Source organism: Carettochelys insculpta, chromosome 12 (assembly GCF_033958435.1).
Source record: "Carettochelys insculpta isolate YL-2023 chromosome 12, ASM3395843v1, whole genome shotgun sequence".
Classification (NCBI taxonomy): domain Eukaryota; kingdom Metazoa; phylum Chordata; order Testudines; family Carettochelyidae; genus Carettochelys; species Carettochelys insculpta.
Genome location: NC_134148.1, coordinates 43,778,719 through 43,805,499, shown reverse-complemented (window position 1 = coordinate 43,805,499; position 26,781 = coordinate 43,778,719).

Below are 26,781 nucleotides of genomic sequence, written 5' to 3'. Positions count from 1 at the left end.
CCGCATCGAAAGGATGTGCCAGGAATTTCCATGGGATGTGGAGGTGAATGCTGCTATTAGAAGCCAAGCAGATGCTAGAAGGAACACGCAGCCATTCCAGACCTAATACGCCTGTCATGGGGATTTGAATGTTTACTGCAGCTCAGTGAACGGCCATTACACCTTCCTTTCAGCAAAAGTGTCTTCTGAGGTCAGGGGAACCAAAGTACCCAGCTAAGTTTACTACTGATTAGATGGCTTTTCTGATAGTTTGTGCAACCTGCCACATCTCCAGCTTCAGCACTATGGGCCGGATCCGAGCTTGCTCCCTTTCATAACTGCTTTGCTGAAATGTCTGTGTCCAGTAAAGTCATTTAAAGCATATGCATTGGAAAGTGCGAAAATTCAGTCCCTTTCAATGGAGGCAGAGTTGGAACTGTCAGTGCAGAAGGACAAGAGCTTTTTAATCTAGCATCATTAGTCCCCTAAGCCACCGGCTCTGCTTTCTGACACTGTAAGCCATGTATTTAGGGACTTTCCAGTCTGCAAAATGTGGTATCACCCTGCGCCCTATACAGGATGTATCGATGAGTCAATAAGAAACACCGAATGATTGTGCTAACAAACTGGTTGGGGACAGGGCTGAAGTCAGTTCAGTACAAGTCTTGGGGTTTGACTTTTTCTTTTTAACCAGATGCAGTGTGTCTTGTGTGGTTGAAATGAAAGCATTACGAGAGAATTTCTAAGTGCTGGCCAGGAGCATCTTTAATGACTAGCTGAGATTAGCACTCAAGTTCAGATCGAATCTCTCTGGTCCAGCATGTTCTTGTCCAACAACATTCATAATCCATCATGATTTTAGTTAGCCGGATGACCACTTCTCACGGGAGTGGCCAAGTTTCCCATGGTCCCATAAAGTTTGTTTCTAGTCACCAGTCCTGGCTCTCAGTGTTCTGCGCTGTTATTTAGCTGTAATTTACTCCTAAATGTCTTCTAAGAGCACCGTCAGCAGTAGAAGTGTTGGTAGTGTGCTAGAAATTGACCTCCCATTGTCCAGCAAATTCTCTTGTTGGATGCCTGGCTAGTCCTGAAAGAAGGGGTTACTGGGAAAGGACACTGGTTCCCCAGCTTCTCCCTCTCACCTCCATGGCTTCCGACCCCCATGCAGGAGCTGAGAAGCAACACGTCCTCTGCCAGTTTTGCCAAGTGTTGCACCATCAGGTCCTGCTGGCGCAAGGGCCAATGTGGCTGGCTTGGCCACATGCTGGCCGGTTGGTCTGCCCTCTTGTTACGCTGCTGCTCTAACACCTACTTGCAAAAGGTATCTCAAGATTCAGACCAAGATTTTCCGAACGCCAGAAGGTTTTTGGCTCCAGGGTTCCCTTCTTACCCTGGACCCTGCTTCTCAGCCGAATGCTTTTCATTGGACGAGGCTGTAAACAAGACCTAGCCTTCTCTTCCTGGGGTCTGTGACTGGAGAGCTTTTGGCCTCTCAGCTGAGCAGGACAAGGTGCTCCCCGGTTACTGCTTTTAAATAACCTGGCTTAACAATTTACAGCTTACATAGTCCCCTGCCGGACTGGGAACGACATGGAGGAGAGCTGCGCTCCAGCCAGGCCATGGGACCCCCTGTAGGTGTGCAAGATCTGCGTGGGACACAGGGGAACAGTGCCGTTCAGTTCCTGTGCCCATTCCCTGCTTGGCCTCCTTTGGAAACACACCCAGAAAGTTGACTCTCTCCAGTGACGTAGGCTGTGTTATGATCCCAAATACAATGCACCTAAAAAGAGAATTTCTGCCATTTCAAGGTAAGGAGCAACGTGCCATCTAAAGCCCACTAAAAGTTTACCTTCTGAAACGATTAAATAAATGCCTTTTAAAAATTTAATAACCCTGGCCACGTAGAAATGAGTTCTCTCAGCTGTCAAAAATCCAATCCAATTCGTTATCGGTCTGACAACCAGTTTCCACAGGCGTATCATCAGGGGATGATTTTCTGAGCCATCAATAGTAATGGAGCCAAAGGAGGCCTCGGTGTGGGTCATTCTTACTTTTACCTGTGATAATGAAGGAGCTGAGCCGTGTTCGAGCTGAGTGAGGCCTGGCATACAGCTAAGGCAGTGTTCTGATCACCTGCTTTCTCCTATTTAGCCTTTGCATTTGATGGGGCCTTGTAACTTTCATGCTTTCAGGCCCTTTCACTCTAGTCTTGAGACAGAGCAATGAGAACTGGTGTTTCAGCAGATGCCGGCAGCTTCAGCATATTTGGAAGCATAACACTAGGGTAATATTCCTATTTATTTTGAGGACACTGGTGACCTTTTACAGATAACATAGATAAATGCTGGACCCAGGCTGCATCATTCTCACTTAAACCAAGAAATAGAAGCATTAATCATCTAACCAGTCATTTATCATGGTTTGGGCGCATTAATTTGATGGCATGTCATTTTCCATTTGGTTTGTGTGTTGTGGAGGTTGCATTCCAAGCACCATCAATTAAATGTAACTAATGACTGGGAGCTATTTTTGGGAATGATGAGCTCTTAAAAAGGCAAGACGCTAACGTACCTAGCAAGGTTACTGTAGTTGACGTGATTGTTAAAACGCTCACCTCTGCTGCCTATTTAAACTGCTCCACTGGGAGAGAGGGCTGATGAAGTACCTACCATGGTGTGGACAGCCTGGCTGCACAGGCACTGTGGCTGTGGTTAAAAGGACATTCCAGTTTTGGACTCTTCTAGAGAAGACGGAAGGCATTAGGCTTTGAGGACCTGGTGAATCATTGGGCACACGTTCCCAGAGCACTGGCTAATGTACAGGATGTGGGGGTGGGAGGAGGGATCCTGGTGGCTGGAAGGAGGACAAATAGGTACTCCTGGGTGGACCAAGTTCTGTGTCACCTCGTTCCTGCTCAGAACCACCCTCCTGCCTTAGCTGCATCCCAGATTAAACCTCTCTGCTGCCAGCTTCTGAGCCAGGCTTCCTTCAGCTGGCACTGAAACAAGGAGGAGACAAAACCATTGGACTCACCTGCCTGTTCCCAGAGCTTGCCTACATGGCATAACTGACCAGAGCAGCTACTGAGAAATAAGCTATTCTACCACAACTCTCCCGGTTACTGGCTTTGTGCAGCTGAGCCCTGAGGGTCATTCACTTTGGGGGCTGATGTGGTAGTGTTGGTTTAGTTTTTTTAAACAAAGCAACTTTGGATTAACAGAACTGCGCATGCGCAGCTGGGCCTGGCACACTAGTGTCTTCCTTTGGGTCAGTAGAAGGTGGATGACTTGATTTTGTGAAACAGAAAGCAAGCAGCCCACTCTTGCTTGCCAAGTCTGACCCCTTGCAGTTGTGTACGGCTGATGTGAAACTCTCTGTGCCTAGGACATGCAATTGGAACCCTGAACTGGTGCCAGCCTATGTTAATGCTGAATTATCCTCAAACATAGGTGGAAAGGGAGGATCAAACCAATCAGCTTGTTCAGTGAAACAAGAAATGGTTGTGTCCTGTCATGCTAGGGCTGTGCCTCTGTTTGAGTCCGTCCTTCTGTCTCTAAAGTGGGCAGTGCCCTTCGTTAACAGACATTAGGCGTTAGTTGGTTTTCACAGCGAGGTTTGCATGGCATTTCCTGCAGGCGCTAGAATTAGTAGCACCAGGTTAAGAAGCTGTCTTGGCTGCATCTGTGATTGGGTGTGTCAGCGTGTGTTAGTTAGAACTCGGCTCTGAGCAAGGCTTGAGTTCTCCTCGCTAGCAAGAGTTGTTACTTGTGGGTTTTCTTCCTTTGAATTACATGCACATAGTGCCAGAGTCTGCATAAGAAATCTGGAGTGGCGCCACAAAACCCCTCCTTCTGGACGACTGTGTGACTGGCTTTGGGGGGTGAAACAGGCCCTTTAAGACACTTGCACCAGATGCTGATGGTTTCCCTAGGTTCCTAGCTAAGGAAAACCAGCCAGACCTAACCCTGCCCATCTCTGATGGTCACTGGTTTTCTTGAGCACAAGTTGAGCCGGTATGTTCTGCAATGCTGACTCTTCAAATCCCACGTTTGGTGGCCTTCCTGGTCCTCTATTACAGGGGTAGCCATGTTAGTCGGTTGCTGCAAAAACAACGAGAAGTCCTGTGGCACCTTGTAGGCTAACAGATTTTTTGGAGCATAAGCTTTCGTGGGCAAAGGCCCACTTCATCAGATGTATAAAGATGTATCTGATGAAGTGGGCCTTTGCCCACGAAAGCTTATGCTCCAAAAAGTCTGTTAGCCTACAAGGTGCCACTGGACTTCGTGTTGGTCCTGTATTGTAAAGGCTGCAGCCAGTTCTGCATTCCATAATCACACCACTGCTGATCACAAAACCGCAAGGGCCTGTCTCACTCCTGCTCCAGTCAGGGTTAAACTGCTTGTAAAACTTCTTGGCGGACGGGTAAAGCCAGTCATGATCCAGTGACCCCCAAGTATTTGCTTGATCTTTTGTTGCCACACATTCTTCCCAGGCGCAAACGTCTAAACACACATGCACCCATTCTCCCCAGGAAAACCGGCTTGTTGTCTTCCGTTATAAACGAACCTTGACAAGTGTCAGACCTCTCACCAAACTTACACGGAGCCTGTGGCATTCTCTCACCAGTGGTGGTCAAACAGTCAAGTCTATTCATGTCTTTCAAAGCAAACTGACAACATCCTCCTTGTCTCAGGCTTAAATTAAGTCTCTGCGTGTCGGATAGGAAAGCATCTCCTACAGGCTGCTGGGCTGTAGAGCATCAACCAGTTCTTTATTTGGAACTCTTACATCAGAGGCTGCATTCAAGGCTGGGCAGGGCATTAAATGCACGAGGCAAGAGGACAATGGGCTCCCTCTGGTTACAAATGTTCACAGATCCAAGTCGATTAATGCTGGCAAAATCCTTTGAGATTCTCCTTTGAATTGCTCATGAATTAAGCCCCTGTGAGGCAGAAGAATGTGACAATCATAAGAACAGCCACACTGGGTCACACCAATGGTCCCTCTAGTCCATTGCCCTGTCCTTGACAGTGGTCAGTAGCAGAGCTTCAGAAGGAGTCTACGAAACAGGGCAATTTTGGAGTAATCCACCCCAGCTTCCCCTCCTGGCTTCTGGCAGTCAGAGGGGGAGGGTCATCCCAAGCAAGAGGTCACATCCCTGATCACCGTGGCTGATAGTCATGGAGGGACCTTTCCTCCAGGAACAGATCTAATTCTTTTTCCAACTTCGCTATACTTTGGGCCATCCCAACATCCCAAGGCAATGAGTTCCCCATGTGAACCATGTGTCGTGTGAATAAACGTTTCCGCTTGTTTGTAGTCAGCGGGCTGCCTATTAATTTTGTCGGGTGACCCCTTGGATTTTGTGTTTCGGGAAGGGAAAAATAACCCTTCCCTTTTCACTTCCATAAGGACAGCCACACTGGGCCAGACCAAAGGGCCATCTAGTCCAGTCTCCTGTCTTCTGACAGTGGCCAATGCCTGATGCCCCAGAGGGAGTTGAACACAACAGGTAATCATCGAGTGATCCCTCTCTTCTAGCCCATTTCCAGCCTCTCACAAGCAGGCTAGGGCCACCATTCCTACCCAGCCTGGCTAACAGCCATTGATGGGCCTAACCTCCATGAATTCATCTAATTCTTGTTTTGAACTCGGTTAAAATCCTGGTCTTCACAAACTCCTCTGGCGAGGAGTTCCACAGGTTGACTGCGCTGCGTGAAGAATTACTTCCTTCTGTTTCTTTTAAACTATTAATTTCCTGTGGTGACCTCTAGTTCTTGTGTTTTCCTCAAACCTTTCATAATCCTATAGCCCTGTATTATAGCCCACCCCCCACTCACACAAATTGTCTCTTTTCTAAGCGACCAGCCCTAATGTCTTTAATGCTCCTCCTCTGGAAGTTATTCCATACTCACGATCATCCTTGTTGCCTTTCTCAGAACTTCTTCCAGTATCCTTTTTGAGATGGGGTGACCAGAACCGCAGACAGTATTCAGTGTGTGGGATGTACACTGGGTGTATCTAGTCATGGTAGGGTATTTCCTGTATTCATCTCTGTTTCTATTAGGAGCCGAGCATTCCATCTTCAGCAAACACAGAGACTGCATTAGGGAAGATCAGGTAATATTCTCCCAGCTCAGCCTAGAACTCAGGGCTTCCACCCTAGCTGCTAGGCATGTATCCTCTCCCTGGACAAGTGAGCTCATGAGCAAGGAATTTAACCCTCCAAAGACCATCTTCGTCAAGTGAAGAGTCCTCACTACAGAGTCCACAGACTCCTCCCAGGGACACATTGCGCTTCGACCTGGGAGACCACAGGCATTCCAGGGCTGGGTGGAGCACCATCCGTTTATTGTCACCTATTGCGTCTGATTTGCTTGAATCTCCACAAATCACTTTGTTAAGAGCGGACAATAGGATTCGATACTTCCACTGATGGCCAGAGGGCGTCAGGTCTGCAGAGCTGCACATGGCTGCTTGTAATGCTACACTCAGCTCTGCCTGACCAGAGCTGGGCACATCTGAAATGTAAATCCCATGGTGCTTATTCTGGCCAGTTGGCCCTTTACCTCTTCAAAGAGCTTTACGGTAAACGCCAGCTCCAGCTCCCCTGGGCGAGGCAGGTACCGCCACCCACACACGGCAGAGGCTATATGTCTCTTGGCTGGTGTCCCAGAAGAACCAGAGTTGACTAGAGTCATGGGGACCTGATTCTGCACTCAACCCTCACCTCTCTTCTGAGGGCAGTCGCCTCCCCCCCCACGTGGCAGGCCCCCAGGTCCACTGTCACGTGTGCGCTGGGGAAAGGGGAAAAGAATTGAAAAAGGGACATTTTTAAAAGTAGGGCTTAAATAAAACCAGTTGGGCTGAGCCCCTCCTGCCTGTGCTGGAGCTGTGCCCTCTTTGTGCTTCGTTTGCACCCCAAACTTCAGCTGTGCAGGGCCATTAAACACACCCAGCTAGACGCCTCCGTATAAACGTCAGCCATCTGGCGGCTGTTGGGCCTGATGCACTGGCAGGACTCATGCCACGACAAGCGTGTCACGGACCAGGAGCCCTGGCCTTTTCTTACTCCCCGCCGCACTGTACTGATTTCATGGGGAAGGACAGCAGCTCTCGCGCTGGGGGTCCCACCCAACAGGGGCTTGCGGGAGGGTTGCGAGTGCTTGTAGGGCGTCTGTGAGGTGCCACCCTGGCGTCTGTGCTGCCTTCAGCGTGGGGTGGCTGGAGACCGAGGCTCCCTTCAGTACCTTCCACCTCAGAGCGGAATGAATTTTGTTATGTGTACCAGTGTGGCGGCGGTGTGCAACACAGAGGTGTTGTGTGACACGGTGGTGTTGTGCAACACAGAGGTGTTGTGTGACACGGTGGTGTTGTGCAACACAGAGGTGTGTGACACGGAGCTGTTGTGCAACATGGAGGTGTGAGATACGGAGGTGTTGTGTGACACGGTGGTGTTGTGTGACATGGAGGTGATGTGTGACATGCAGGTGTGAGACACGGAGGTGTTGTGTGACATGGAGGTGTTGTGTGACACAGTGGTGGTGTGCGACATGACGCCAATGTGCGAGATGGAGGTGTGAGACATGGAGGTGTTTTGTTTGACAAGGATGTGTTGTGTGATGTTGTGCGACACGGAGGTGTTGTGTGACACGGTGATGTTGTGCGACACGGAGGTGATGTGTGACAGAGGTGTTGTGTGACACGGTGGTTTTGTGCGACACGGAGGTGATGTGTGACACAGAGGTGTTGTGTGACACGGAAGTGTTGTGTGACACAGAGGTGTTGTGCGACACGGAAGTGTTGTGTGACACAGAGGTGATGTGTGACACAGTGATGTTGTGCGACACGGAGGTGATGTGCGACACAGAGGTGTTGTGTGACACGGTGGTTTTGTGCGACACAGAGGTGATGTGTGACACAGAGGTGTTGTGTGACACGGTGGTTTTGTGCAACACGGAGGTGTTGTGTGACACAGTGGTTTTGTGCGACACGGTGGTTTTGTGCAACATGGAGGCGATGTGTGACACAGAGGTGTTGTGCGACACGGTGGTTTTGTGCAACACGGAGGTGTTGTGTGACACAGTGGTTTTGTGCGACACAGAGGTGATGTGCGACACAGAGGTGTTGTGCGACACGGAGGTGATGTGCAACACAGAGGTGTTGTGTGACACGGTGGTTTTGTGCGACACACCCCCTTCTTATTGGTGCACATAATGAAATGCCTGTGGCGGGAGTGGGGCCCGGGGGTTCTGAGCTTGGGGGGTGGGGGTGCAAGGCTGGCGCAGAGGGTTGGGGCACAGGAGTGTGAAGGCTCCGGATGGGGATGTGGGCTGTAGGGTGGGCTAGCTTAGAGGGGCTCAGGGCTTGGACAGATGATTGGGGTGCAAGAGCTTTGGCTGGGGTGGGGGCAGGCTGGGAGGTGAGGCTGAGGAGGAGGTGTTTGGGGTGTATGGGGGGTTCTTGCTTTAGGGAGGGACTATGGGCTGGGGTTTGGATGCAGGAAGGGGAACAGCCTCTGGGCTGGAGATGGAGCTGGGGGGGACAGGCTCTGGGCTGGGGTGTGGGCCTTGGGGTACAGCCAGGGATGAGGACTTTTGGGTGCAGGAGGGTGCTTGGGGCTGGGGCTTACCTGGGTGGCTCCCTAGCTGGGACGTGAGGAGGAGCCCCTTTTTCCCACAACAGCAGCTTCAGGACTTAGGGATAGATCTCTCCTACTGCAGCCCCAAGCCCTGTGTTGGGCTTAATGTGTGGCCGCACAATGCTGGGGGGAGCTGGCAGTGTGTCTGTGAGGTGGTCACCCAGCTCTGAGAGCTGAGCCACCGCCCCCAGCAGTGCAGATGTCAGGATGGCATATCATGACCTCCCCTGCGCCAACCTTGTGACCTTCCCACAACCGCCTCTCAGGCGCTGGCCCCACACTTACCCCCTCGGAGAACTTCACACGTCAGTCATGGAAATCAGGACAGTTCTGATTTCTAAAATCTGAGGAGCATGAAATTAACCCCAATGGCCCTTGACTTTGCTAATCAGAGACCCTCTGCAGCCATTGCCCAGGGACGCTAGAGTGGGAAGGGGAGAGAGCCTGGATCTCTTTGGCAAGAGCACGATTTGGACCCGTGGAAGAAGCTACAGCTGACCTGCAAAACAGACAGAGCCCCCTGCAAGCTGTTGCATGCAGGCACCTCTCTGCCCTGGATAGCTGCACTTATCTCAGTTCCATGCCGGGGCCAGGTGCAGGATCGGGGCTGTTAGCTGTTCTTTCCGACCTGTGGCAGGAAGGATGAGAAACTCTCCAGCACCTGTTAGTTAATCATGGCAACTCAACACGACAGCTGTGTCCGCAGTGCCAGCGGGAGGGCTCAGAGAAGCCCTGTGCTCTGAGTAGCCTTGCCGGGCAGCACTCCCAGGAATGCTGGCTGCCTGAGAGGGGCTTTCCCGACCCTTGGAGCCAACTGGCGTCCTGCTCATCCTGGGGGCAGACCCTGTGGAGGTTTTCTTGCCAAGTCACTGAGCAGAAGCACAGTAACAATCACGCTCCTCTGACTGGATCCCCAACACTTAGCAATGCCCTCTAGCGCTCATCAGCCAGACTGACCATGGTTGCCGAGAACAGAGAGAACTCATGGCTCTGGCAAGGCAAGGGCTGGGTTGACAGGGCTCTGCACAGTCATTGATCCTTGTAGCGGGGCAAGTGCCCCAGTTCTGCAAGGAAAGGGTTAAGGCAAGCTGGAGGGAGCCTGTGCAGCTCCAATGGCCAATGGAGGAAGGGCTCCTGGGGGGAGCCAATCAGAGGACAGCTGGCCGAGGCAGCCTTATATATAAAGAGCTACTCCTGCACATTTGAGTCTTGGTTAGGGAAGATGCAGAAGGAGGACCCCCCTGCCAGAAGATGCAGCATCTTAACTAAGGCAGTGGTGGGCAGCATAAAGGAAGTGACTGGGCTGCTGGGCCAGATGGTAAGAGACCAGGCTGCTGAGACCTGAGTGACTGGCCTGCTGAGCCCAACCTGGGAGGACTAGGCTGCTGAGTCTGACTAACGGGGGGGGGCCAAGCTATGTAGGGCTGCTAACAGGGGAGACCCCTTGGAAGAGGGGTGGGGTGGGGTGAAGCAGGAGCCCCCATCACAGTCTTATGGAAAGAGACCCCAAAATCCTTGGTGCTAGACAAATCCTGGTGGCGCGGCACCCAGTGCTGACCTGGTAGCGACACCAGTGCGGTGCAGTGACGCCAGCCCTGGGCGCTGCTCGCCTGGGTCCATGGTGACAGCCTTCCTCTTCCAGGGCTCTCCAAGCCACGGGCGGGGGAGGCGGCTTCGCCATTCGCTTGGCCCTGGAGAACGCCGTGGGCGGGCCTAGCAAAGGGAGCGGGCAAGCGCCAGAGCAGGCGTGGGGCTGAGGACGCGAGCCGGCTGCAGAGGCAGGGTGGGCACCACTCCAGCAGGACCATCAGTGGGCTGCTGGGAGAGATGAGTGCGAGGGGAGGAAGTGGTGAGAGAAGTCAACTGAACGCAGCTTCTTATGCTTGCTGTGACTCATGCAGCGCACCAACGCCGGGGCTGCGGCAAACTCCATCTGCTCGCCTGGGGGCGGGGTTGAGACATTTCTGGGGGCAGGGACGCACTGCAATGCACTTTCTGCAGCGCACCAGCCTTGAGCTCAGTAGAGCCCCGCCCCACGCAGCTGGCTGCTCCGTTGCTGTCCCCAGGGATTCCCACAGCTGGGCTGGTGTGGGGAGGGGGAAGCTCAGACTGTGCCGTGTGCTGAAGGGCAACAGGCAGAGAGGTGGACGTATTCGCCCACTGAACTGCCAGCGCGGCCTGGGCTTAGCACCAGCAAGAGCCAGAGAAGGGGGTCTTCGGTTAAGACATGTTGGGGCTGTCACATGACTCCCCTGTCTGCTGCTGGTACCGGGGGGGAAAGACTCATGGCCTGGGTGCCCCTGCCCAATGCTGAGGTCCAGCTCCAATGTGGGCTCTTGGGACTTATTTGCAGCTGCCACACACTAAAACAGCCCTGTGGCTGCTCTAAGCTGATTTAGCAGAATTGACCTGCCCGCTTGGGTAGCTGAATTAAAGAAGCATAAAGCCAACCTTTTGTATGCACCCCACCCCCTAACCCTGCACCTGTGTGATTTGACTGTTGCCGTGGCCTGAGCCTGTGCCTCCTGCAGAGTCACAGTGACCCATCCATCTTGGCTGGAAGGCCTGTGGGTAGCAAGGAAGAGAGGCTACTGCTCTGGAACCGCAGGAAGCCACAGCTCTGCCTCCACCTGCTTCCCACAGAGCCAACCCAAAACGCAGGGACCGAGCAAGAGGAGAACCCCTCTAGCGGCCCTACCACTGCTGACGTAGTTCCACCAGTGCACTGGCAGAGGAGATATTGCATTAAGTACCACCCGCACCAGGTGCCACAAAAGTTTTAAACCAGTCTTTCTCAACCAGGGGAGGTGCACCCTGGGGGGCACACCAAGGTCTTCTAGGGAATACGCCAACTCATCTAGAGATTTGCCAAGTTTTACAGCCGGCTGCATAAAACCACTAGGAAAGTCAGTACTATCTAAAAGTTCATTCAGACAATGACTTGTTTCTACGGCTTCATATGCCTTATGCTGGGCTGGAATGTAAGTACAGTAATTCTGTTCAAATTAATTGATTTGATAATAAGACAGTAGAAGGTCAGGAAGTTTTCACTGGTTGTCTTCTGTGATATTTGTGCATGTTTCTGTAAGTAAGTAGCTCTAAGGGGAGGTGTAAGCTGGGGGGTTGCAAAACAAGCCTGACTCCTGCAAAGGGCACAGTAATCTGGAAAGGCTGAATGGAATTTGTTTCAAGACTTCAGATTACCTTAGGACGCTGTTTCTCCATGGGTGGTACGTGTACCCGCAGAGGTATGTGAGAGAAGGCTGGGGGTACCTGTAACTTTTTGAAAAGGGGTACTTTATAGAAAAGGTTGGGAAACACTGTTTTAAATAACCTTGGATCCCATCTTCAAATGATACTTCTGCGTTCCCGCAGAATCCAGGCTGACACAGCTGGGCTGTAAGCCTGGGTGGGGAGGCCAGGGTGTCTCTTTCGTGGCCCTGGGAATGGTGGGACGATGGAGCTGGCCTGGGCCAGGAAAGCTGTGCTGGCAAGCAGCCCGGCCTGCAGTGTTGCCATGTTGATAACTCAGGACCTCACAGCCCAACTTCCATTCACAGGCCTGGGCTTCTCCTGAGCAGCCAGATCCGTTGGCCACTAGCTCTGCTGGGCTTTCCTGAGGGTGAGAAATATCTTTCACAGGCAAGCCTGGGGCTTCCAAGCCCTTTTCCTCTGTGACTCAGTCCAAGGCAGGTCCAAGGAGGAGAAAAAGCCTCTTTTTCTGCTGCTCACCCCCCTGTGCTGCTCCCGGGAAAAGCAGCTCTGAATGGAGCTGGCAAAGCAGCCAGGCCTGTTCGTTTTTACAGAACAAGAGTGGCTGACCTGGAAAGTCCCTGGTGCACCATAACCAAACACCAGCCCAGACAGACAGGAACTTGGGTCTTTTTTTCCCCAAACCAGTTGTTTCACGCTGCTTGTGATACTACAAGGCTGTTTTCTTTTCTCCTGCTATCACTGCTAGCAAGTGGGAGTTAACAGCTCTTGTTTATACAATGACTAGCTCGCCGGAGGCTGATTTAATACCTCCCACTTCTTTAAAGTGCAAATAAACTCTAATGTGTGTATTAGGCTACTTGAATGGTGGTTCTAACGCGCTGTTTTCGCCATACACACTACTCATTATTATTTATATTCGGTAATGACCAGCCAAGACCCTGGCTCCATTACGCTGGGGAACAAACAAAGCTGTAGCTGTAATATGTAGCTCTTGTGCAATGTTTTTCATCAATAGCACCTCATAAAATCCCCCTTTCCCCGATGGAGAAACTGAGGCACAGAGCAGGCCATGACTTGCCTGAGGTCACCCAGCAGCACAGGGACAGAACTATGTTGTCTCCAGAGCCCCAGGCTAGTTTTCTGTCCACTGGGCCATGCTAGCTCTTTCTAGTAGACAGGCCTGACCATGGAGAGTTTAAGAAAAAGGAAAGGGATTGTAATCTGCATCACACTGAAGAATGTATAATCTGAGGTTGCAATACACCTGTATAAAAGAAATGTAGCTTATGTGAGGCAAAGGAACTATTTTGGACATTGAAACATAAGACCAGGGCAGCAGAAGAGCAAGCTCCATTAAAGACTTCCTTTAGTGTCCCACGTAATATATATTACGCACAACTGAACAAATCTGCACTAAGGCTGTGTCATGGGTAAAAACACTGCCAGGGTGGGGAGAGAGGCAGACACGGCCAGCAGTACTCCATCATGCAGTCGCTGCAGTTTGGTGGTGTGATTCTGTCAAAATATATCTTTGTGTTAAGCTTTTAAAGCCTTTTTTATTTAAAGCAGAGATTGAGGTCAAGGCAGGAAAATGTTTGTGCATTAAACTGACAAACCCTACAGAAGCCCTACTCCCCTCTGTAAGCTTTTTCTCATGTGGGGCATGATCTGGCCCTAAATAAAGTAACTCTAATTGCCAATAAAATGCAGGCCAAAGTGACAGATTTTCACTTAACACGTGTTTTAAAAGGTATCGTTTCTTTGCAAGGTACTTAGCTGAATTTTATAGGTATGAAATTTCTTTCTGTTCCATGGTGATTTAAAAAGACCTAACTAGGTGAAAAAAGCCCTCAGCAGAAGAACGTAAACTCTCCTGTCACTAACTCCAAGCGCATGCGTTTGATGGTTCATTGTGGCTTCCTCAAGGTCACCCTGACCTATTATATGAATAGGAGGCTAGGATGGCAGGAAAAGCAACTGCCGCTCTAGACTTCATGTATGATGATGCTGGTGCCCAGTAAGTGTGCCTAGTGAAAAGCCAGCAATACAGGTATTATGGGTGCGCTGAGCAGATCTCTGTCGTCTCCGATGCCATGATCAGATAAAACGGCTGCCTGAGCCAGAGTGGCAGAGGCAGAGTGGCAGTGGCTATGGCAAGGTTAATCCGCGCAGCGGTCAGTCTCAAGCCTGTGCATGGATTGCAGTGGCTCCTCCCCAGCCACAGTGTGGTTACAAACACCAGGCTGCTCATTTGGGTGGCATGGCCCTTCTACAGATGCCCAGGCACTTTCCCCATCACTAACAAAGCAAACCTTCCAACGCCGGTGGGGGGAGCGAGGATCCTGTCGTTCCCACTGGACAGAATGGGCAGGTGAGAGTTGTTTCTAGAGCATCACAAACAGGGCCCAAAAGATAAGGGGCTGCTCGTGAAAGCATTGGGCTAAGTGCCTTGTCCAAGTCGCAGGCAGAGCCAGAAACAGAATCTCGCCTCTCTGGGCTCTCAGCATTCAGTCATGGTAGCCCTGGTCTTAACCAGTGGGCCTTCCGCTGTGCACGAGAACGCCCACTGGGTACCTCTAGATATGAGATCTAGGGACTATCCAAAGACGCAGAGATGGGTACATGTCCTTGGCCTGAGAAAGTTAAAATAGAACATCATGGCCTTGACAGCCACAGTTAGAGCAGCAAACTGGGAGTCTAGGTTCGTGGATTTTGTCCCCAAGTGCTGCTGTTAATTCACTTGGGGATTCTGAGATCACTTGAGACATCTATGAAATGCCAGCTGCAATAATACGCCCCTTTCCCCAACCAAACTGTGAGACCGAACTGCTGGGGAAGTACTTGGAAATCCTCAGCAAAGAGGCATTGCACTACACATGGGTGTTCACATACGATTACTACACCTGAAGCCCAAGGAGCAACATTTCCCGGACGACGCTTTCTCATGACTGATTTTTTTTTTTGGTCATAGTTCTGCCGTTGCTCTAGCTTTTGGTGCTCTGAGATAGAGGAAAGTCTTCCTAGACCCAGGCAGAAATCAGGTTTGTTGGGGCTCATATCCTCCAAAGCTGCATCTGGAGTTTGGCTGTGCTGGATTTATTTTTCAGTCCCAGTCAGAGACTTCAGCGCTTGCTAAGAGCAAGGAGGGAAGCTGCACTGGAAATATCAGTGGCCTGGTGCGCTGGGACTTGGATGCTTTCTGAAATAGGTTTATTTCTGCTGGACTCTGAACGGGAACTGGTCCGTGTGGGACATGCACTGGAGCACCGTTGTCTTGTTTTCAAACCGTTGACCATGAAGCGTTAGATTTTGTTCACTTGCCTGGATCTCATTATTAGATGCGGTGAACCTGTCGCCAAATGTTTGTGTGCGGTTCTGGAGTAACAATTGTTTGAGCTACAATCCATTAGCTTATGCACAGCGTGTAAACGTGGCTGGACATTCAACCTGAGCGCTTCTCTGGGGACGTGGCTGGGCTGCTCTTTGGAGCACCAGCCATCACCTGCACTGTGTTTCAGAGTGAATAGCTCAGCTCAGTCTATGCCGTACATCGTCTAATTATAGACATTATGTTGCAAATGGCTTTTGAGGCTGTTAGTGGTATTACTGGTGTTATTCTTCTAGCTGTTAATTATAACAGATCTGTTTGGGATGCTTTCCCGGTTTTCAGCTCTAATTGCTCTCCACATTCCCTGATGTTTTGCATTTCAGCAGAAGCCCTGTCGTTTTCGTAGCTAATGTTCATCTCCCCTGCTGAAAATGGTTGCATGGTGTTACTTGAGGAGAACGGCTGCCATATTCCACCCAGAATCGGCTGCATTCCAGCAACAGGCTGGTGCTGCAGCAACACGACCGGTTTCAGGCAATATCCTTGTGGAGGTGGTAGCTAACTTTTACTCAGGCAAGTCCCACTGCATTTTAAGTGAGGCAGATGCAGAAGTTCGTTGCTGAGTCAGGGCTGTGGCCCTCAGCTCTGCAGGCTTCTTCCTCCCAGGCCAGCAATCTAAAGCGCAGTCTGCACTGTTGCTTTACTGCACTGCAGCTTTCGGGCTCGGGTGTGAAAAAACACGTCTGCCCCACCCTCACTTCCACCCCATTGACCGCAGCAAGTGACAGTACTGTAAACCACCAGTGTGAACAGTTAGCTACTCCCCTCCTAGGAGGTTTTACCTAGCATGGGGGTCAGCAACCCTTTCGAGGCGGAGGGCCGAAATGTGACCTTTTGACCTCTAGCCACAGTCCCAGTGCCGCTGATACATTTGAAAGTCACTAATTGTCCAACTTACAACAGCTTCATTCACAAATAAACGAAGCTGCAGAGCTTTGTCAGTTAGGGGGTGGTTGGAAGCATTAGCAAGTCTTTCGTTAATCTGCAGGCGGCCTGGCTTTGAGCAAGCTCCCAGCTGCATGGGGGAGGCTGGGCAGGGCTGAGCTCCCACCTCCTGTGCCGATGAAAATCACCTTGTGTCACTCTTGGTGCCTGTGGAGGAGGGGTTGTTGACCCCTGACCCAGAGCTCTCCCAGCGCTCCTGCTGTGACTACGCTGCCATGTTAAAGTGTAGCTTACACTTCAATGTGTAGACAAAGCCTAAGATAGTATTATCAGCCTAGGCCATAAGCATGGGATGTTATTAGGTAGGGAAATGGAAAAATAGGAGGTGGATTGCTTTTCATTTATTACCACTAAACTTTGCAGAGTCAGTTCTTTCTTCAGAGAAACCCCCTTGCGCAGACAGCAAGCCGGCATGCTGTGGCTTTGGTTTGAGCCTTGTTCTTAAATGTTCAAAATACCACTAAAACAAACTCGGCAGAAAAGGCTTTTGGAAATTCTGGGCCCAGTCCTGCACGCAGAGCTCCAGCTGAGCCCCCTGGGGTTTAGTGCATAAAGAACTCACAGGACTGTACTTTCTCCTGGTAGAGGAGCTCTAAAGCTTTACTGCCCAGAGCTGATAAAAATTCAACTTCAAAACACAGGCAAATAAACCTGGCTTGATGGATAGCTTTCTTAGCTCCCCTCCCTGGCCTGTCATTAGCATGCTTCCCCTGCCTTCCCAGCTCTGAAGCTCTTGTTTAGATAAACTTGAAAGCTGAAGGAAATTTGGCAGGCAGGGTCTTGCCCTATGCGAAGGGCAGATTGTGTCACCTTTAATGTAAACCCATCCTACTGACTGGGGCTGGGAATTGCTTGTCAACGATAACGCTACCTTTTGCTACAGCTGTGTGCACACCCTCGCATGCAACGAACGTGGCTTTTATGTTTGGTGACCTGACCTATCAAAGCTGGGCCAGAGACGAACTGAGGAACAGAACTGGCTCAGTCACTGACTCAGGCTGCTGTGTGCATGCATGTATTGCAGACAGTGTGGTAACCGCAGCGGGCTAGCGGAGAGCCCAGGCGAGTGAGGTGGTATCTGTTATTGGACCAACTTCCGTGGGTGAAAGAGACAGGCTCTGGAGCCCCACAGAGAGGCTATTATCTCAGCTGCTTTGTTGCTGTGTCTGTAGCGTAGGTCTGTCTGTATCCAGGCTGCTGCACTGGTTTTTGACGAAGTGGAACAACTTACCAAGCACCATGTTGGCTTCTCCATCCCTGAGCACGTTTGAATCCAGGCTGGCTGTCTTTTCAGATGCTCTGCTCAAGGGGTCAGTCTCCAGCCTGTGTCATGCAGGAGGCCAGATCAGGTGATCACAATGTCTCTTCTGGCCTTGGAATCGATGAATCCATTAAGCTGTTTCCCAGTCTCCCTTGGGTGCCTCCTAACAAGCACATCAACTTGAGCCGAAGAAGCTGTGTCTTCACTCTTCCCTGATCTATTCAGGGATGAATGAACACGAAGGTGAAGGGTACTACAATGAGGGCGAAACACAACAGTCAGTAAAGACAAAACTGTTAGGCCTGCGCTGGGGTAAACTGGGAACCCTGCAATAAAGCCAATGGACTATTTGGGTCACATCAGACGTAGAATCTCTGGGTTCTGCATTCTTTGGTTGGGGGGTTCCATATTCTCCCTCTGAAACCTGACAAACTGCTGCAAATAGGGCTTTAGTTCCCCTCCGGGGCTGAATTTGAATCATCCTATTGCCACACGCCAGCCCCCCTCCCCCCGCCCGCCGAGGCATGAGTTCTTCAGGCCTCGAGCAGGAGCCTGAGCTGAGCAGCAGTGTTGCACGTGGGGGGGAGGTCACGTCCCCCCTTTGGTGACAGCAGCCTTCCGAGCAGCTACTGCTCTCCTGTCACTGCTAAAGGTTTTCCCGCTGCAAAGCTCATCCACCAATGGGGAAAATGCTCATGTTGTCCATCTCAAAGGGAGATTTTCTCACGTGAACCGAGCAAAAAAGAAGCCACCCTGGCCCTCATGCTGTGTGCCCAGTGGCCCCTGAAAAATCCCCAAGACAAGGCTGCACCTTGCTGCCTCGAAGACTAGAAGTACAAGGAGAGGCCAAGGGGGCTGAGCTGCTGTGGGTGGCTCCGGGTGTCAGCACACTTAAGTGAGTCTGTGCTCACGAAAGCTCATGCTCAAAACTTTTCTGTTAGTCTATAAGGTGCCACAGGATCCTTCGTTGCTGTTACAGATCCAGACTAACACGGCTACCCCTCCGATACAGCACACTTAAGAGGCGCCCAGGCTCGGTCTGCACTACAGACTTCCGTGGGTGTGTGGCCATAATCCAGTCTTGCCCACCAGACTGCTGGTGTAGACAGTGCTTTATCCATGGCAGGGCTTCCCCCGGCCACACAGCTCCTGCCTCTCGGGCAGCGGCGTTCCCACACTGTGTGGGGAACAGCTCCTGTCCGAGTAGGTAGCAAGACAAAACTGGTACCAGGACCATCAACTAACATGCAAACAACCCCAGGAGAGTGTGATGTGTGAACTCCGCCCTCTTGGGGGAGGGGCCAGGTTAGGGGGTATAAGCTACAACTCTTTCCCATTGTCTGCACCGGCTCCTTTCCCCAGTGCCTAGCTCAGGTGCGTTTCTGGCCATGGAACGACTGGAACCTGCTGGCTTTTCCTGGCTTGAAGTGACTCACTCCAGCAGGCTGCCGGAGCCGAGGCAGGTGGCTCGGTGCTTTTCTTCTGCAGCTGCTCCTTGTGACATGGTGGTTGCCCTGCACTGATCTTGAAAGGGTTAAAAGAGACCTGGGAGAGCCCTGTCCTGGGATCCAATTGCGGGTAGGATTGCAGCAGCCAATGAGAGCCCAGAGGGGCTGTATAAAGGAGATGGCTGGCCAGGCTGCACACACTTTTGCTCCAACCCTGCAGGGAGAGGGATCTAGCTGCCTGCTAGAGTTGGGTACCACGGACAGAGCAGTGCTGGGAAAAGGCAGGGTGAGCCAGGGGAGCTCTGGCCAAGCAAGCCCCATGCTGCAGGGCCTGAGACAAGGTGGAGAACAAACCGCTGGGCACTAGCAGGTGAGGCAGCAGCCAGAAGAGGGCGGTCAGGAGGGTGGAACCACTAATTCCCAGGTGACGAGCAGAAGATGCTGTGGTGGTGAGTCCCACCTGGTTCCACTCCTCTGGTATGAGCGTAGCTCTCATGTTTACCATCCTCACATTTTAATTTCTTCCTTCCTGGGCTCTGTAAAGCTCCCCTGGTGGTAGATACAGCCTAGATGGGGGTGGAGAAAACCTTCCCGTCTAGTTCTCCCAATGTGCTTCAATCCAGCCTGGCACACAGCTGAGCCTTAAGCACCAAGCCAAAACCACACCCCCCCATGCTCTCGCCATGTATGAACATGGCTTTCTGGAGACTGAATGATACCGAGTGAGCCACGGGCCAGGAGACGAGTGATGCACTGGGCCCGTATTCCCATTTCCTGATGCAGACATCTGTGGTGGGATTAGATTATAACTGGTAAGCCTTTGTTTTCCAAGCACCATCTTTAAATTCCTGCGGCATCTGTCCAGCTGCCATTTTGGGACTTGTCTGACACAACGTGATAGAGAAGAGGCATGTTTTGCCATCTCATGGAGGCTTCATGTGTACTGGTTAGCACGTGTTTGCAGTTACGTAATGCAAAATAAGCCCTTTGGGCTGGTTTTCCTCTGTCCATGGAAAAATGCAACAACATCCATCCCCTTGACCCGCTGGGAGTCAAACTCAGAGCCTTGGCATGCCCCAGGCTTCAGATACTGAAAGGCTGGATTTCAGTCTCAAGAGAAAGTGCATGGGTAGGTTGTAGAATAGGGGCAAGAAGGCTGAGATGAAAATTCAGCCTTTCAGTACGTGCTGGGGCTCAGAGTTTGACTCCTACCTGGTCCAGGGGATTTTGGAACACTCTTCCATAGTTTGGTACATTACTACTCGTCTTAGATGGAAGGTGCAACTTAGCCCAGAAGAAACTAGCAACAAGCAGACAGTAAAATACACCGTCATTCTCTTAACTTCCTGACTGATGGATTCCCTCCTTGAGTTGTGTGTGTCACTTGGTTTGGTACAGAAGAGATAGCTGGGGTGCCTTTAGGCAGAAAAAGTGCAAGTTGAAAGTGTTGTTTGTATTATTGTCTTCAAAGCTGCCATCTGACACACAGCACGCTCAGTTAAAGATGTGAGATTTTTCTTTCCATGCTAACTTTCTGTCTAGTCCTGTTATGACACAACACTGAAAAAGAAAAATAACTTGCTAGGGAGGTAGCAGAAGGAAAGCCTGACTTATAATGAGGGGATGTAAAACCATCCATTTAAGTAGATTTTAAATCCATGCCAACCAGAACACTTCCTTCCCTCCTTAATGGCTTTAAAAAAAAAAAAAGGACACTTAAAAAACAAAAACAAAAACCTACAATACAAATGTTGCTATTTCGGTATGGCCCTTGTGTGCTGGTATCAATTAGTAACGAACAATCTTGGTCCCTGTGCTCCCCTACAACAGAACGGTGCTTTGACAAGATGAGGAAGTGATGGTCCTTACAGTTACACTGAAGTCAGTGGGCTCATTTTGCAAGATCAGCGCCTTATACACAGATAGGAAAGAGACCCAGTGTCCCAGTACTGTCTGATGCCCTGGGGCTAGGACAGGGACACAGGGAAAGCTACTTAGTGCGTAAGCTCTTTGGAGCAGAAATGCTTTTTGATCAGGGTTCGTAGAGCACTCACCACAACTAAGTCCTGGCCTAGAATATAAGACAGTTAATAGTACAGGTTGAATTGCTCTAGTCTGGCACCCTCGGGACCTGAGCAGTGCCAAAGAAGAGAATGTGCTGGCCCATGAGAGGTCCATATTTTCTAGCAGCATTGCCAATACTTCCATGCTGACTGGGCTCTTAGAAAACAAGCCAGCAGTCATGTAGCACTTTAAAGATTAACAAAACTATGTATTAGGTGATGAGCTTGCAGACTAACAGGGCTCTCTCTCTCTCTCACTTTTGTAATGTGCTGTTAAAGTCTCTTTGTAGGTCGCATATTCTCAGGTCTTCAACAGAATGGCCACCTCCATTGAAATGCTCACTGACAGGTTTGTGTATTCAGATCACTAAGGTCTGCTCTGTGTCCGTTCATTCTTTGGCAAAGTGACGATCTGTTTGTCCAATACACAGAGCAGAGGGGCATTGCTGGCACATAATGGCATATATCGGGGTGTGTGGGGTGTACTGGGAGGGGTGGAACCTCTGTTGGAGGGACTTGTCGTACCCCTTTGGGGGTAGTCCATCCACTTTGGTCCCCACCTGTCACTCAGCTCTCACTTCTGGCTCCAAGTAGCTGCAGCATGCGCAGCGGCCACACCCCGGGCAGCAGCTTCGACAGGCCGGCCAAACCAGGTGAGCATAACCGATGGGGCTCAAACCCTCGGTGAATTTTCGAATGTTCCTACCCAGCATGTGCAGTCAGTTCTGGCGGACTGGGCGGAAGAGATCGTTTAGATCCAATGGCCAAGAGGGCAGTTCTGCAACGCGTTGTGGAAAGTGAAGGGCTTGACAAGGCAAAAAAGACATCAAGGCCATCCACTGCAACCAAAGAAGTTACCAGTAATGACGAGTCTATGTACCACTGGTGCCTGGCTTCCAAGGTCAAGAGAGTGGGATTGCTCCTGTGCAATGGCTCTACCACTTAAAAAGCTTTCACGCACAGGTCCTGTGCAAATCTTTGTCATCATTGGATCGATGGACTCCCATTAATGGCATATATCATGTTAGTTGAGGTACGGGAGACTGAGGAAGTGGGTCTGCCCCACAGAAGCTCATCACCTAATAAATTTTGTCAGTCTTTTTAAACTGCTGCTGGACTGCTTGCTTGTTTGGTTAGAATACAGACGAACACAGCTCCCTCTCTGTTACTACTGGGATCTTAGAAAACATCTAGGGGTGAATTACAGCCAAAGAACAGCATGGAACACGGAGCCGGGACTGGTGACTGGAAACAAACTTTATGGGCCAGCGGGAAACATGGCCACCCCCATGAGAAGCAGACACCCAGCTAACTAATATCCTGCCGGACAAGGGATGATGCTACACTGGAGAGGTTCCACCTGCACTACTGCACTGAAGGCCTTGATCCTGCAAGCAGTTATGTGCTCACATGGTTACATTACTGTGTGCACAACGGGGGCATCCGGGCCTTGGTTTAGTACGCTACTTCTAACCCTCTTAGATTTTACATGTTTGATTGTCAGGTAACAGTCTGACTGCCCCCAGTGTCAACAGCAAAAGTCAAACTGTGTTCAGCTGGCGCAGCATCATGCTCTGTACAGGTACAATCACTTTCCTCTCTTTTTACCTGTTTTCAGCAAGGTGCAGGAGACTCTCAACTCCTGTCCAAGTCAGCTGGAAGCAGGAAAATTCAGCAGCTCTCACTGACTCCGCTGGAGCAACACACTGGAAACATGCAAGATATTCCATCCCACTGAGTTCAGAAAAACAAAGGGACCCTGCTGGAGTGGCTGCAGAACCAGCAGTACCATAAGCCTGCCTGCTGTAAGATGAATTAACCTCTCCTGCTAGTGACAAATGAACAAACATGTGCAAGCCCAAAGCAAGCACTGAGGATGAAGTGCAATTATTTGGGGATTTATAATAAATCATTACCTCCTTTGCCAGGCAGCAGGGAAGCTTCCTCAGCTTTCTGAAGCAGGGTGTTCTTGGTCAGCAGCTTTTGCAAAAGGTTGGGGAATACTGAATGCGGCTAAGAGTAGTTTTTTCCTCTGGTTGAGCACTTCAGGACAGCCCCCAGCACTCCTGTCTTACTTATGACTGTGTAAGGGCCCAGCCCTGAAAGCAGGTATTCCTATCCCTGTGTCTGCTTCAAAGCAGGAGCCAGCACACGGATGGGAGCAACTGTGGTAGGATTGGGCCCTTGGGTATCATTCCACCGCAATAACTTTCTCCCCTGGGTACAAATGCAATGAATCCAGGCCAAAATTGTCTAAAAAGGTGCCCCAAACGGCTGTGGAGGCCAAGTGGAAAGGTGAGTATCATTCCCCCCAGCTTTAGAGCGTCCAGGTTAATATACACATTTACATACTGTGTTTTAGATGAAGGGCTCAGCCTGCATCAGTGGAACAGCAGACTATGGGCACAATCCTTCAAACCCCTGTACAGCTTTACTCGGATGAATAGTCCCTCACGGCTCTACTCAGGCACACAACGTCTGCAGCTCTAGGCCGTGCAGGCCAGAGGTGACTTGTCAGAGGGGCTCAGCACCTCTTGACTGCGGTGGGCACATCAGCTGGTCCTGGTGATGAGGCTGACGATGCACCTGTGAAATGCATCCTGTCGCAGAGGGGGCACCGTGCCTGGCGCACAACCTGCGGCCTGCACAAAGCCAGTTTGGCAGAGGCATGAACAATGCCTGCAGTAATGACCCTGGTGCACAAGTCAGGCTCCTGTGCCCTTCCATGGTTGTCTCCCGATGCCTCTCTCACTCGCTGGGAGCTAGGGGAAAGAGCCCCATTTGGTATGGTAACAAAGGGTCCTGGGGCACCTTATAGACTAACAGAAAAGTTTTGAGCATGAGCTTTCGTGAGCACAGACTCACTTCATCAGATGCATCTGATGAAGTGAGTCTGTGCTCACGAAAGCTCATGCTCAAAACTTTTCTGTTAGTCTATAAGGTGCCCCAGGACCCTTTGTTGCTGTTACAGATCCAGACTAACACAACTAACCCTCCGCTATGTGGGATGGTGACACTGAGGTACAGAGAGTTTGAGGCCCCCTGTGCAAAGCCACAGGGAACATGTCAATAAAAGGAAAACACAGTGCCTGGATGTTGCACTGCAACTCTGAAATGCAAAGTGGGTTCACACACCCCCAACCCCCAGAGGGAACACCCTACTACTGCTGCCAGCCAAGGAAGCTGCTCCTTTGGCTCAAGCCCTAGCAATATATGCTGCGATGCTTTGGGGACCCCAGTGCTAGTCTTGGTAGCAGATCCTAGGACAGCCAGGCCCCTGCAGGACACCAGGGCCACGTCAGAGCTCCTGGCGCCTTGGCCTGGGCCAGGCTGCAAATTCCCCCCAGCTTTAGAGAAGTGAGAGTGGCAAGTCCGAGGGGGCGGCGGAGCTGAAGCCCAGACAGCAGGTGGCTGCAGAGCACTGCAAAGCGGCGGCTGCTCCTGCTCCAGGGCGCGGGGACTCCAGCCCGGGCTTTCCTTCCCGCCTTAGTAACTGGGTAATTTTTTTTAGTTGTGCCAGGAACTCCGTTCCCACGTGGGGCCGGCTCCGAGGTGCTCCGCGCAGCGGCCAATGAGAAGTCAGCGCTGCAGTAGCCAATGACCCTGACACGTCTGGGAAAATAAACAGTTGCGAGGCGTCCAATGAGAGCGCCAGGACGCGGGGAAGTAATTGCCGGTCGAGCTCCCCCCCCCAAGCACCAAGGTTACCATGCATGTGCCCCCCACCCCGCTCGGGGCTGTTGGAAGGAGCGCGCTGTTTTCTGGCACTAGGGCGGGGGAGGGGGTCGTTGCTGGAGCCCGCGTTAAAGAGCTGGGGGCGGAGGGGGGGATCGCGTGGCGATGGCATGCACGGCTCTATCACACGTTGCAAAGGAGGAGCCGCGGCGGGGACTGGAGAACGGGGTTGTCCCTTGCAAGCACCGCTGCAGGCACCGGTGGCACCTCGGGGGCGTCGTGTGTGAGCAGTGCAAAGGCCGGGGGGATCCTCCTCCTGCTGCGGCTACTTCCCATCGACCCCAGGCGCGCGGGGAAGCTGCTCACCAAAGCTCAACCACCCCTAGGAGCGTTGGGGTCCCGCCCTCCCGGCCCCCTGTTGCAGCCCCCTCCTTGCACACCAGCCTGCTCTGAGCCCCGGGTTTTGCAGGGGACACCGCCGCCTCGCAGGAAGCCGGTTGGGGGGGGTCAGTTTCATAGGTGTGCGCGCGACGCTCCCCTTTTTGTGTTGCACGTCCCTTTTATTATTTAAATTGATACGTTTCATTACTAGGGAGAAAAATAAACTATTCCTTTGATACACAAAATCAAATTGATATTTAGCCTCTGCTTACTTTTTTATGCACGGCTCCTTTTCCCCGCATGGTAGTGACAGATTGTTTGAGCTGGAAGGAAAAGCCATTCAAAGCTAATTAAGCAGCCATTCCAAGCAGTATTTGCAAGCGGGAGGCTGAGAAGCGGCGGCGTTTGTCAGCGCTCCGCACCCGCGTGGCTTTGACTGACAAGGCCGGCGCTGGAGTGGCAGCCGGCGCTGTCTCCACCAATGGAGAGGAGACAGCCGGCTCTGCTCCGAGCCGATTGGTGGGATGTATCGTTTTGATGGAAGGTTGCTTTTCTTTTCCGGGGGGGGCGGTGCGGTCCCCACGTGGGGCAGGCAGGGCAGTGTCTGTGACGTGGAGCGCGAGGAGCCATTTTGTGCTAATAGCTGCTTGCCCTGGCGCTGAGCTGCCGTGCCGCTGCTTGAGCCCGGAGCGCGGTCCCGGGTGCACGGCGAGGCGGGCTGTCCCAGAGGCCTTTGCAAGGCCGGCGAGCCCCGTTAAGCGGGGCCTGGCTTGTGCGGTGCTCGGCCTGCCAGGGCAGGTGCAAACCGCCCCCCGCACGCGTGGGCCTGCGCTGGGCCCGCGTTCCCTTAGAGGGCTGCAGAGGCCGAGCCGAGTTCCCCGGCCTGCCTGCTGCGGGGACCGATTCCCAGCCGGGAGAACGGCAGGGGGTCAGCTGGCCCCGCAGCTTTCCCGGGGCGGGGGAGCAGAATTCCTCGCGGGAGCCTGTGCAGGGCGCGTCGGGGGTCAGGCGGGGAAAGTGACCCGAGCCCGGAGCGCCTCGTTTGTTACCGAGTCCCCTGCGGGCCTAGCGGCCGGCCCAATGGCCGCAGTCGGTAACAGAACGAGCCCCCAGCGGCAGGCAGGGGCCAGCCGACGCCGCCTCGAGTGTTCCTGTCACCCGCGAGGCCGGCGTGGACCGCGGCCCCTTGCGGGGAGAGGTCACCGACCGCGGCTCAGCCTCCCAGGAGGGCAGACAATGAGGGAGACGATCCCCGCTCTGCATGGTTAGCCGCCCCCCGTTGTTTTAAGGCCGGGAGGGGAGAGGCGCGTCGAAAGGCGGTGGCAGAAAAGACCTTTGGTGCTGCGCCTGTTAAGGGCTCCGTCCTCGCCCCAGCCGCTGCAAGAAACACCGCTTTGTGCGGCGCGCAAACCCCGCGCTGCTCCTGGGCGGGCGGGCCGGTGTGTCGCTTTAATGACATTACCCGGGGTCGGCATTAGAGGTGTTCCGGCTGGAAGGGCGAGCCGGGCAGGGACAGGGGCCGGGCAGGGAGAGAAGAAAGGGCCGGTCCCCGTTGGGGAGCGCCGGGCCCATCAAAGGGCTGGTGTGGGGGCCACGCAGCCAGGGGGGAAGGCCCGAAAGCCGGTGGGGGGGGGGGGGGAGGTCTGCAGCCGCCCCTCGCGCTCGTTCCCCTCCCCCACTCAGCTCCCCACGTGTCGCCGGGAGGGCAGCGCCCCCCCTCGGCTGCCCCCTTGTCTCGCTGGCCCGCGCGGCTCGAGCTAAGCAGGGTCCGAAGCGGCACGTTT